The following is an 11830-nucleotide window of genomic DNA, read 5'->3' on the forward strand; positions in this document are numbered from 1 at the left end:
GGTGGTATATCGTGATATATATTGTTATTGTGATATAAAATAATTCATATCGTGATAAATATTTTTTCCATATTGCCCAGCACTACATGCAGGAATATTTTCAGGGATAGACACACTAGTCTAGCTGGATAGTACATGGATATTTATGTACGGGGTCTCCAAGGAGTCTGTTTGCAGGATCATTAATGATAACTGATAAGTCATGTTGAGAGTTTCATTAAAAGTGGACCTACAGTTAGGTCCATAAATATTTGGAAAGAGACAACATTTTGTAACTTTAGATACACTTTATTAGGTCACAGGTGTACCTGAGATAGTGGTCACTGTGTACCTATTAATGTGTCAGCCATGTGTATGTTTCCCATGCTGTATCTCCACAGTCACAGTGGCAGTCAGAAGGATGAAACAAGGCTGTGAATCATTTCAGTCTGTGTGTGTGACAAAGAGACAGACAGGAGCAGCTAACATTTGGAAATGGAAGCTTAAATACTGGAAACTCTACATTCACAGCTGAATTCACAATAAATTTGTTCTCAAGTGCATTTTTTAGCAGCTAATGCTAATACTGTTTTCCCTTGCTTTCTACAACTTGAGCAGCTATTGCTAAGTAGGCCACTTTGCTCTGCTAAGGATTTGTGTGACCATGATGAAAACTCTAATAAGCTAATGCTGCTAAGCTAATGCTGTTTAGCATTAACGTCACATCATTATAACGCAAGAGAAAAGGGTATTAGCATTAGCTACTAGTGCTTATTCACCCCAAATTACCTTTAGCTGCTAATGGCAGCCTACTTAGCATTAACCCCTTACTAATATAATGCTAATTTACATCAAATTAGCATTAGCTGCTAAAGTTGTTATAAGAAAAGAGAAAACGGTATTAGCATTAGCTGCTAATAATTATTCACACCTAATTAGAATAAGCCGCTAAAGGCAGCCTACTTAGCATTAACTTCTCACTTCGTTGTTACCCAACAGAAAAGAGTATTAGTATTAGCCACTCACATTTTTAAAAACTAAGGGAAAACAGTATTAGCATTAGCGCATAGTGCTAATTCACATCAAAGTAGCATTAGTTAATAACGGCAGCCTACTTAGCATTAACTGCTCACTAATATAATGCTAATTCACATCAAATTAGCATTAGCTGCTCAAGTTGTTATAAGGAAAGAGAAAACTGTATTAGCATTAGCTGTTAATAATTATTCACCCCTAATTAGAGTTAGCCCCTAATGGCAGCCTACTTAGCATTAACTCCTGACATCGTTATAATGCAGGGGAAAAGAGTTACCATTATCGGATAATGCTAATGCAAATCAAATTAGCATTAGTTAATAACGGTAGACTTCTTATCATTAGCTGCTGTCATTCTTACAAAGCAAACAGTATGAGCATTAGCTGTTAATGCTTTTTTTATCTAAAATTAGAATTAGCCACTAATGGCGTAATAGTTATTAACGGTAAAATGGAAGGAAAAATAGTATAAGCATTAGCTACTTATATTGTTAAAATGTAAGAAAAAACATTGTTAGCATTAGTGGATAAATTAGCATGAGCTAATGATGGCATCCTACTTAGCATTAGCTGCTCCCATTGTTAGAAATCAAGAGAATATGGTATTAGCATTAGTTTCCAATGCTCATTTACCTAAAATTAGCATTAGCTACTAATGGTAGCCTATTTAGCATAAACTTCTTAATGCTAAATGAAGTTAATTCATGCTAAATAGGCTTAACTGAAAGTAATAAAAAGTAAGATAAAACATTGCTATCAGTAGCGGATAATGCTAACACACATCAAATTAGCATGACCTAATAATGGTAGCCTTCTTAGCATTAACTGCTCATATTGTTATAATGCAAGGGAAAAGAGTTGGCAAAAACATTGTTAGCATTAGTGGATAATGCTAATTCAACTAAATTAGCATTAGCTAATAATGGCTACGTACTTAGCATTAGCTACTGATATTGATATAAAGCAAGAAAATATGGTATTAGCATTAGCTTCTAATGCTTTTTCATCTAAAATTAGAATTAGCCACTAATGGTCGCCTATTTAGCTTTAACTCTTCACATTGCAGGGGAAAAGTTAAGATTGAATTAAAAAAGTGTTCACATTAGGTCTTGTATTGTTAAAAAGTAAGAAAATACATTGTTAGCATAAGTGGATAATGCTAATTCACCTCAAATTAGTATTAGCTAATAACGGCAACCTACTTAACATTTGCTGGTCACATTGTTATATATAGCAAGAAAATATGGTATTAGCATTAGCTGCCAATTCCTATTCACCAGCATTAGCTGCTAGCATCAGCCTACCTAGCACTAGCTGCTCACATTGTTAAAAGGGAAGGGAAAACGATATTAGCTGTAGCAGGCAATAATAATTCACCCCTAATTAGAATTAGCCACTAATGGCAGCAGTCTATTTAGCTGTAGCTGCTCACATTGCTATAAAGTAAAGGAAAACGATATGAGCATTAGGTTTTGCTAGGGAAAAGAGTGTTAGCATTAGCAGTTCACATTGTTAAAAAGTTAAGGGAAATAGTGTTAGCATTAGGTACTCACATTGTTAAAAAGTAAGTGTTAACATTAGTGCATAATGCTAATTCACGTCAAGTTTGCATTAGTTAATAACAGCAACCTATTTAGCACTAGCAGATAATGTTGACCTTGGCCCACTGGAAAAGTTCAGAACTAAAGATTTAGGAGTGTTTCTCGATAGCTCTTTCTCATTTGAGAAACAAATAAATTCTGCTTTTAAAACCAGCTGTAAGGTTTATATTGTTGATTGTCATTTATGCTTAGAAATATTTACTCATATATGCTTAGAGTTTTATAATCGATTGCATAATGATAGAGGTTTGATCCTTAGTAGTCTGTAAAGACTCTGTGTGCCTTCCAGAGTGCTCTGGCATGCACACACAACTTGGGGTCATGAGAGAGGTCGTACCTTCTCTTACTCATTTATGGTATAGGACAGGGGTCGGCAACCTGCGGCTCCGCATGCGGCTCTTTAGTCCTTTTAGTGCGGCTCTGCGTGGTTTGGGAAAATAAATTAGTTTTTTAAGTAATTAGCTGAAGTGTGTTTTACTTATGTTAGTTCTTTTTTAACTTGTATTTCGAAATTGGAAGATTATTGTGATATTGAAATATAAATATAAAATTATATTCTATTATTTTTTGATCGCTCATAATAAGCGTCACACTCACGGAAGCCGGTATACCCGCCGAAACATCGTGCATTTATCGGGACATTCAACCCCAGATAGGCCAATTATGGATCTTCGGATCCACATTATGTCAGCAGCTGTTCTCCACCGTGAACTATGTTAAAAACAAAAACGCTCACGCCTCACAGACGACGGCTTACAGTCCTGCGTAAAGATCAAAGTGACTTCGTACAGCCCTGATTTGCAGACGCTGTGAGCAGAGGTTCGGGACCAGAAGTCTCATTGTAAACATATCACGGCAGACCCGACGATGTTTGCATGAACACGCTTTTCAGCATATCTTTATTGACATTTTTCACACACAGTTGCTGTACGCATACAGCCGGCTGTAGCAGCTCACAGCCCGACATACACCAACACAACAGCAGAGAGAGCACAGATGTTAAGGCGGCAAGGCGTGATTGCGGGTGCCGCTCAGGTGCGTCCGCCTCCCCTGCAGCGGCACTGCAGACCACGCCCTGCCACACACATTAACCAGGTAAAATACATATTTAGGCAGAATTTTGCAAATATCTATTTTTCATCTTTCAGCAGCATAGAGCTTTTTTCCAATTATTTTTATAAGTCAGGTCAAGGCTCCAAAAGCCCAAAGGCGATATAAGGGAGGCGGCTCACAACAGTTTTTGTTTGCTGGATCATTTTAGTTCAGCTGGGTGTCTTTGCTTTGTTATATTTCTTTAAGAGTTCAAAATATGTTAATTACATAAATAAAATGTAATTTTCTCTGTAGCACTTCATGGATTTCATAAGCAACACACCTTAGTTGTTCACACAAAGGTAAAAAACAATATATACAGTGTTATCTTCATTTTAGATGTCAAAAAGTATTTGTGGCTCCCAGTGTTTTCTTTTGCGTGGAAATCGCATCCAAATGGCTCTTTGGGTGTTAAAGGTTGCTGAGCCCTGGTGTAGGAGGACACCTACTCTGTGTCTGCTTAAGCATAAGAGCCCTTTGTTAGGGGGACCGCTGGACTCTTAGCACCAGCTTTGGGGTCACAGGGTCACATCTGGAACACACACACACACACACACACACACACACACACACACACACACACACACCTACACTATGCACAGACTGGTACTCTTTGTTCATACCTGTGTAAGACGTCATATGTTAATGAACTTATGCATATTCATGTAACCTCAATAAAGAGCAGTGTTACGAGGGAGCAGACGAGAGTGACTGAGGTCAAGTGAAGGAACGGCGCTGTCACAGTTCTCTCCCTCATGAATTGTCTGGTTCCAGTGGTGGGTCTGTGCTAGACGACCCATCACCAGCTTTTTCCAGCTTTTTCCAGCTTTTTCCACTGGTTACCAGTACGTCGTAGAATCCACTTCCAGATCTTGTTGTTTGTCTTTAAGTCTCTGAATGGATTGGCTCCATCTTATCTCTCTTTAACAAAAATAATCCAAGCAGAGCCCTCAGATCTGCAGATAAGTAGCTTCTGACCAGAACTAGACGTAAAAACAGAGCTGAGCTTTATCGATCGCTGCAGCCAAACTCTGGAACAGTCGCCCTTCACATCAGGTCTTCACCAACACTCGACATTTTTAAAACCCGGTTGGAAACACATTTGTACTCTGTAGCTTTCAATTCTGACGAGTCTTTATAGTAATTACTGTGTATGTTTCCTATTTTATCTCTACTCTGTGCAGCACTTTGGCTCAACCTGTTTTTAAATGTGCTGATAAATAAATGTAGATTTCTTTGAATAAAACAGTGGAGCCGAGCTTTGAGCTCAGTGTGTAACAGTGTGTGTATGAGAGCCATGTAATGTCCATGTGTGCATGCTGACTGTGCTGCTCTGACCCCCCTCCTCCTTTCAGGGTGGAGCCTGCTGGAGCCCGATGGTTGAGACCAGGTCTGAGGAAGTGTAAGTGTGTTTTTAATGGGATTCATGAAAACAAAGCAGCACACATTCAACCATCTTCATCATGTCAGGAGTCATCATCAAAGTGTCAATCAATGAACAGATGATGGATCAATAACTGCAGCTGGATTGTGTTTGTTCTCTCCATCAGATTCCTGTCAACTCACAATCGACACAAACACAGTGAACAAATACCTCCAACTGTCTGACAACAACAGGAAGGTGACACATGTGGAGGAGATTCAGTCATATCCTGATCATCCAGACAGATTTGATGGTTGGGAACAGCTGCTGTGTAGAAATGGTCTGACTGGTCGCTGTTACTGGGAGGTCAAGTGGAGAGGAGACGTTTTTATATCAGTGAGTTACAGAAGCATCAGAAGGAAAGGACGCAGTGACTGTTTGTTTGGATGGAATGATCAGTCCTGGAGTCTGTACTGCACTGATGATGGTCCTCGTTATGTCTGGCACAATAACAGACAAACACCCATCTCCTCCTCCTCCTCCTCCTCCTCTGTCTCTAACAGAGCAGCAGTGTATGTGGACTGTCCTGCTGGCACTCTGTCCTTCTACAGAGTCTCCTCTGACACTCTGATCCACCTCCACACCTTCAACACCACATTCACTCAAACTCTTTATCCTGGGTTTAGGTTCTTGTCTCCTGGTTCCTCAGTGTCGCTGTGCTGAGTGGAGTGTAAAGAGTGTCTCCTGTTAGAGAAACACTCTGACTGTTGAACAGATAGTTCAGTCTGTACATGTCTGTCTCTTTCACTCACAAACACGTTTTCAGATTCATGGATTCAATCAGTTGATGTTTGAAACTCTTCTAAATGATTCCTTGTAAACTTCTTCCTCTTCAGTCACAAACAAACAGGAAGTGATGTCACATGTGTTCCTGTCCACACAGCAGAATGAGTCTATTGCTGACAATCAGTGATGTACAAACAGAGTGAGCATTTCTGAGGCCCAAAATAAACTGAGTAGTTCACTGAATGAACAATGGACTGTGAGCTCAGTTCCTTCATCATTAGTATGGATTATATATGTATATGTATTATATTAGTATCATATATATCAGGTGCTGCTGCTGGTGGTTTCAGTCATTGTGCAAATGTGCTGTTTGTAAGGTTGTAAAGCTGCAGTCAGCTGAGACTGAAGAAGTCACCTGATCAGTGAGCAAACGTTTCTGAAAACGTCCAGATGAACAGAATCAACCTTTTGGGATCAGCCAGCAATGCAGCATCATTGTTGTTCAGGTTCAGAGGTTTGCAGGAATGAACTGATGACCAGAAACAGCTGCAAAGTCCAATAAAATAGCAGCTGGAGTTCAGCTGCATTTGAAGAAGTCAAAGAAAAGTAAGGATGGCAAAGGCGATGTTTTCTTCCAAAGAACTGAAAACATGGTCGACGCCTCATTAGAAGAATAATCTGGACATTTGTGAGGAACTCTAACCAAGAAAGCAACACAAGAAAGCAACGTCACACAGATCCAACAGACAGTTTCCATGACTGGAAGTGTTCAGTGTAAAAATGCTACATTGCATTATTGCATCCTCTCACCACAGGAGGTGCTGTTGGCACCACTGATTGCTGATCAGCTGTTCTCTGATGATCTGATTGATCCTGTGAATAACGGGACTCACTGAACTCTGTGACACAGTGAAGATTACAGAGTTTAACTTCAACATCTGACTGACGTCACACAGACAGAAGGATGAACCAGTGAGGCACAGAACACAGTTACTGGAGATACTGGATCAGCTCCATGTGAACCTCTGATGGAGAAGCTGCTGACCCAGAGAAACATCAGGACATGACAGGCAGCTGCACTTATCTAACAACATGTAGCAGAGCTGATCTATGTTAGAGGATCTATCACAGCAGCTGAAAGTCCAACACTGGATACCAGCTGAGCCTGTGCTGAGTGTTACAGGAAAAGAAACACTGACACTGGTAGACACAGTGATGCTGACTGGGGCACAGAGCTGAATGATGCAGCATCAGGACACTGTTTCAGTCTGACTGACAGAGAAACCTGTAGCTGCATCTACATGTGAGGCAGAGAGGCACACACAAGCAGGTTTCTATGTTTGACAGTGACTGAGATCTTCAGTGGGGTGGACATGCTCCTGTACAGACCTCTGAGGAGAACCAAGGTGCAGTCAAAGAGTCCAGTCTGTCCTCACAGATGTGAACATGTGGTTTCATCAGGTCTGCTGTCAGCTAGCAGGCTCACATCAGAATCACTGTTCCTGAAAAACACAGTCTGTGTGACATCATCAGTCAGCTGATCGTCCCAGATCTGAATGGTTTCTGTCTCTACTGAGGACGTCAGAGAATCTCACTGAGGTGTGGATCAGGTCTGAGTGACCTGTGGAGGGACAGCTTTAAACAGTCCACAGGTCTCACGTCCTGCTCAGTCTGGTAGCAGATACCTCGTATTGTTCCAGATGTGCTGACATCACCAGCAGCAGCAGCAGCAGCAGCACAGCTGTGTGATACGATGGATCTCAGTTATTGATCCAACACACAGTAAATACAAAGATCAGGATTTATGAGAGTAATCATTATGAGTCTGAACACATGATCACTGAATGTTAGTCTCCACAATAATAAGCTAACACAAGCAAACACAGCTTTCAGCTCTTATTTTGAAACTTCTTTAGAGAGCTGTGATGTGGCGTGCCTGGCTCTGAGGCACTTGGGTCAGCCTCTGTTGTTTAGAAGTGTTAACCATAGAGTTAACCATAAAGCACACCCTCCTCCCCCCTTTTCTTGCCTTAGTCCTTCGTTCGGTCTCTCCGGTAAACAGTGAATCCATCCGGCGTGATGGCGCAGTCGGGGACGTTGGGCTCCAGCCATGTCTCTGTGAAGGCCAGAACACAGCAGTCCCTGATGTCTTGTTGGGGTTTAATCCGAGCTCGTCAAGTTTGTTGTCAAGAGACTGGAGACTCGCGAGCAGGATGCTGGGCAGAGGTGGTTTGCTGTTTCTCTGAAAGGCCGTTAAACATGACACTCTCACACATGCTCAGTAGTTTTCCTCACAGCATCCAACAGTTACAGTTTCTCAGCAGACGTCAAGTTAATTCTCTGTGAAGCCATTTATTTCTTTAAAACTCTGAACATTGTACACATTTCACAGCAGTCAGTGTGTAAACAGCTAGAACCTGAAAGTCCACCAGGAGTTTCTCTTTCTTTACAACATTAAAAATCTGTATGAGTTAAACTCTGATGTTGCTGTGTCCTCTGAAGAAATGAGTTTAATCTGAACACAACTCGTTGCTTTAAATGTTGAGAGGTTTTGTTAAAACTCATCATTCACTTCTTGACTCCACCAAACAGCTGCTGAGATGACAACGACACAGGTCAAGAAATGTCATTACTTCCAGGCTGGACTACTGTAATTCATTATTATCAGGATGTCCTAAAAACTCGCTGAAAAGCCTTCAGCTGATCCAAAATGCTGCAGCAAGAGTCCTGACAGGGACTAGAAAGAGAGAGCAGATTTCTCCTGTTTTGGCTTCCCTTCATTGGCTTCCTGTTAAATCCAGAATTGAATTCAAAATCCAGCTCCTCACATACAAGGTCTTAAATAATCAGGCCCCATCTTATCTTAATGACCTTGTAGTACCATATCACCCTATTAGAGCACTTCGCTCTCACACTGCAGGCTTACTTGTTGAATGGGAGGCAGAGCCTTCAGTTTTCCCATAATTCAAGTGATTCCAAAAATGTCATGTTTAGTTTAGAAGGAAGTCTGTATCTTCTACACATTTGTACTTGTATTTGTTTAATGAGTTATAGTTAGGAAGAATTCACTGTTTGTATCATGATCCGGCCTAAGTCCAACCTCTGACCAGAGTTCCAGTTTCCGTGTGTCTATCCCTGCTCACCTGCAGATCATTAGCAGCAATCATGTGGGTGTACTTAAGACCAGCTCAGCCCTTCACTTGCCAGATCATCAGCTACCTCATTGTGGTAATTGGCCTTAATGGTTCACTCTTTTTTGCCCTTTCTGGACCATTGCTTCACCAAAAGGCAGATCACACAAAGCTCTGATTAACAGCTCATTTGGAAGTACTGACATGTGGAGTAAATACTGAGCTCTGCTGTGATAATGCATATAGGGTACATACAACTGGATATGTAAATGTAATGATGGATCAATGAAATCTATATTACAAAGTATAACCACAATTATAGTCTAAGGAGCTTGGAAAGAAAGCACATGGACTTCTTTAAGCTTTATGAAGACGTATCACCTCTCATCTGAGAAGCTTCTTCAGTTCTAAACCCATATGGTGTAGAGCAGGGGTCCCCAATCCCAGTCCACCAGGGCCAGTGTCTCTGCAGGTTTTAGATGTGTCCTTGATCCATCACAGCTGATTTAAATGGATAAATTACCTTCTCAACATGTCTTGAAGTTCTCCAGAGGCCTGGTAATGAACTAATCATGTGATTCAGGTGTGTTGACCCAGGGTGAGATCTAAAACCTGCAGGGACACCGGCCCTCGTGGACTGGGATTGGGGACACCTGGTGTAGAGTCACAGATATTTAAAGCAAAGTGGGGTTGTCCTTTGAGATGGTTGATAGCACACTATTGATCATGTGTCTCATCACATGAGCTAAGGTAGTGGCTCACAAACTGGAGTGCATGCCCCCTAGAGGGGATGCAGAGCCATTGTGGGAGGGCAGTAAGAATTAAAAAAGAAAAAGAATGCTTGGACACTGTTAGCATAATGGACAGTTTTTTTTAGCATTCCCAAATATGCTTCCAAGCCAAAGACTAGATAGAATAGAATAATGCAGCTGTCTGTCACTGAAGCAGCTCTGCAGTTCAGCAACATTTCCATGCATGGGGTGGGAGACTCTGTCCATCAGAGATGTTATTTTGGCCAGAGTCCTTCTGTCTCCCACCACCTGCACTGGGTCCAGGGTGCATCCCAGAACAGAGCTGGCCTTCCTAATGAGTTTATCCAACCTCTTCCTCTCAGCTGCCGATAAACTGCTGCTCCAACATACCACACTGTAAAAAATGACAGATGCCACCACAGAGTCATAGAAGGTCTTTAAAAGCGCACCCTGGACTCCAAATGACCTCAGCCGCCTCAGCAGGTAGAGTCTGCTCTGACCCTTCCTGTAAAGAGCATCAGTGTTGTGGCTCCAGTCCAGTTTATTATTCCAGTTAACACCCAGGTACCTATAAGAGTCCACTATCTCAATGTCCACTCCCTGGATGTTCACCGGTGTCAGTGTGGTGGGTCTGCGTCTCCGGAAGTCCACCACCAACTCCTTGGTTTTCCCGGCGTTGATCAGCAGGTGGTTCTGCTGACACCAGTCTACAAAGTCCAGAGTCCACTGTCTGTACTCTGAGTCGTCCTCACCTGTGATGAGGCCGACTATGGCAGAGTCGTCAGAGAACTTCTGTAGGTGGCAGCGTGGGAGTTGATGGAGAAGTCTGCAGTGTAGAGGGTGAAGAGGAACGGTGCCAGCACAGTTCCCTGTGGGGCCCCGTGCACTGCAGACCAGTGTGTCAGAGACACAGCCCTGTGACCTCACATACTGTGGACGTTCTGTGAGGTAGTCCAGTATCCACTGGGACATGTGGTGGTCCACTCCTGATAGCTCCAGCTTGTCTCTCAGAAATCGTGGCTGGATGGTGTTGAAAGCACTGGAGAAATCAAAGAACATGATCCTCACAGTGCTTCCAGGCTTCTCCAGGTGAGTCAGAGCTCGGTGCAGGAGGTAGATGATGGCGTCCTCCACCCCAATGCCAGGCTGGTAAGCAAACTGCAGCGGATCCAATGAAGACCTCACCAGGGGGCGCAGATGGTTTAGAACCAACCTCTCGAGGGTCTTCATCAGATGCTATGTCAGGGCTACCGGCCTGTAGCTGCTGAGGTCCTTGGGATGGGAGGTCTTTGGTACCGGTACCACACAGGAGGTCTTCCACAGCTGTGGTACTTTCCCCAGTGACAGGCTCAGGTTGAACACATATCCTAGGATGCTACACAGTTCATCTGCGCAGCATCTCAGGAGCCTGGAGCTGATGCCATCTGGACCTACAACCTTACGCAATCTTGCCTTCATATATTGTCTTCAGCTTCACCTGCACAACAGCTGTCGTGCCAAGGTAGGTGTCCCCAAAAGAAATGGTTTGCCCTGCGTCAGGAGCACACGCTGGGCTCTCCAAATCACACACAAACAGTATCCCCCATTTTTGATTTTTAGTTCACAAACACTTCTTAGAACGACCAACTAATCCTGAAACTTTGGAGGTTTTAGCTCTCTGTACAGGGAAGTTACAGGAGGATAAAAATAATTATCAGGCAAAATGTCATTCGTTTGTTAAAATAATCCCGTCCGATACCACATGAGAACAATAAATATATAATTTTCTATTGTCACCCTAAAACTGAATGGTAATGTAACGACACTCATTTTTCACTTTTTCACAAAACTAAAACATCACTACTGCCACGTCTAATCGTCTGTAATGGAGGCGGAGTAAACTGCGCTCCATGCCCAGCGAATGCTCACGACGCACGGGGAACACACTTTGTCAGTGACACCAAACTTGACACAACACTCATCCTGCCACAGTTTGTTCCCCCGGTTCAAATCACGGACAAACAGTATCCCACAGCTGTTTATGTTTTTAGGCCCATTTTGCGCAGAGAGACCTTTTTTGAAAAATGCATTGATAGCAGTGTTGAATATTCT

General features: G+C 42.4%; 1 pseudogene; it reads left to right on the forward strand.

The window, feature by feature from the left end:
• The window catches only part of LOC120434796, a 126246-nt pseudogene extending 120453 nt beyond the window's left edge, over nt 1–5793 (forward strand).
• Nucleotides 5794–11830: the final 6037 nt, after the last annotated feature.

The sequence above is a fragment of the Oreochromis aureus genome, linkage group 3 (genome assembly GCF_013358895.1).
Source record: "Oreochromis aureus strain Israel breed Guangdong linkage group 3, ZZ_aureus, whole genome shotgun sequence".
Taxonomy (NCBI): Eukaryota; Metazoa; Chordata; class Actinopteri; order Cichliformes; family Cichlidae; genus Oreochromis; species Oreochromis aureus.